The following is a 1,876-nucleotide window of genomic DNA, read 5'->3' as shown; positions in this document are numbered from 1 at the left end:
TAGAGAAATGAAGAAACACTTGCATTTATATAGCGCCTTTCACTACCTCAGGACATCCCAAAACGCTTCACAGTCATTCAAGTACTTTCTGAAGTGTTGTCAATGGCGCAATGAAGGAAATAAACCATTCACATTTTCCCAAAAAACAGCAATGAAATAAATGTCCGGATCATCTGATTTTTGGATAATAATAGGGGGATAAGTACCGGGATAACTTACCTGCCCTTCCCCAAAAAGTGCCATGAGATATTTGTCACAGGTCAATGAGCAGGTGGAGCCTCCGTTTAAAATCTCAAACCAAAGGCGACAGTTTTGACGTTGTAGCAGTACCCTCTGGAGTGAGATTTGAGACTGCCTGAGTTCAGTGTGTTACTGCCTTTGTGAAAAACATTAGTCCAAAGTGTATGTTGAATTCTGTGATAAAGATGTTTCCTTGTTTCAGGAAAGAGTTGAAAGAGAAACTGGTTTAAATTGAGTGATGGTAAATGCCCAGCAATCTCTGGATTTAAGGTTCTGATATAAAACTAGTTGCTCAGAAGACTGAGACTCTGGGAATGTTCCTTGTTGTCAAGCTGGAATGAATGAATTTAATGTTTGGAAGATTATTGTTAGATCTGGAAGATGCAGTTTCTATCATTGCCTACCTTATATTATTCCCAAAAGTGCTCTTGCTGTATTAGTGCTGAACTTATTTTGTATGAAATAGGATATAAGAACATAAGAAATAGGAGCAAGAGTAGGCCATATGACTTCTCGTGCCTGTTTTGCCATTCAATAAGATCATAACTGATCTTCAATCTCCACTCAGTTTTTCTGCCTGATCCCCACATCCTTCAGCATCCAAAAATCTATCAATCTCAGCCTTGAATATAACTCAACACTGAGCATCCACAGCTCTCAGGGTAGAGAATTCCAAAGGTTCACAACACTCATGAGTGGATAAATTTCTCAGCTCAGTCCGAAATGAGCACCCCTTACCTTGAGATTATGTGCCTAATTGTGGACTCTCCAGCCAGGCGTGACAGTCTCTCAGCATCTAGCCCATCAAGCTCTCTCAGAATCTTATATGTTTCAATGAGATCACCTCTCATTCTTCTAAACATCAGAGAGTAAATGCTCAATTTACTCTATTGCTTCCTATAGGGCAAACTCTCCTCCCAGGAATCAATCTAGTGAACCGTTTTTGTATCCTTCTCTAAGGTAATAATTTTAAAACTGATGGAAGTAACTAATATTTTAATGATTAATTCTAGCAAAGCAATTAGGGGCAAAAATAAAGCACCCTCATTTGCAGGGCTTATTTCTGGTGCGTTGTGAATTGAATAGCATTGTTCCTTTGGGTAAAGTAGATTAGTATGTACAATTTTTATATAAATGTTTCTAATGAGAATTAAATTTCATTGAGGTAGGAGCTATGAAAATTAATAATTAATATTTAAATTATGATGCAGTCAATGTAATGTACCAAAGCATAGTTTCCAATTTTCTGGAGTTTAAATTATAGATTTTTCTGATTGTTGTAACTGTATTCTGCCTTTTCTGACTAACCTACAGTGTGTTTCTCTTCAATATTGGTCATAGTTTTTCTGTTGAATCTTGTAATCCAATGGTAAATTTGTTTGGAAAGAAATCACAAACATACTTCTCCAGATCATTACATCTCTGATCTTAACTAGAGAAAATAATAAATTTTGTTGGGCCTTTCTTTTTTTTAAAAAAAAAGCTCTGGGTACATTGTAAATAGAAAATGAAATATATTTCTAGAGATCTGTGCTAACAGGTTGGTTTACTTGATGGGCCCTATTTGCTTCAGTTGACAACATAAAGATACACATGTATTTCTTTGCCTCATGTGTTGAAGTAGACTATATTTTGA

General features: G+C 36.1%; 1 protein-coding gene across 4 annotated transcripts in view; it reads left to right on the top strand.

Moving 5' to 3' along the window:
* The window catches only part of LOC121286982 (regulation of nuclear pre-mRNA domain-containing protein 1B-like), a 42,371-nt gene that overhangs the window by 398 nt on the left and 40,097 nt on the right, over positions 1 to 1,876 (top strand). The window lies entirely within an intron of this gene.

Source organism: Carcharodon carcharias, chromosome 14 (assembly GCF_017639515.1).
Source record: "Carcharodon carcharias isolate sCarCar2 chromosome 14, sCarCar2.pri, whole genome shotgun sequence".
Taxonomy (NCBI): domain Eukaryota; kingdom Metazoa; phylum Chordata; class Chondrichthyes; order Lamniformes; family Lamnidae; genus Carcharodon; species Carcharodon carcharias.
Note: the sequence above shows the minus strand (reverse complement) of the source record. Positions and strands in the feature narration are given on the sequence as shown.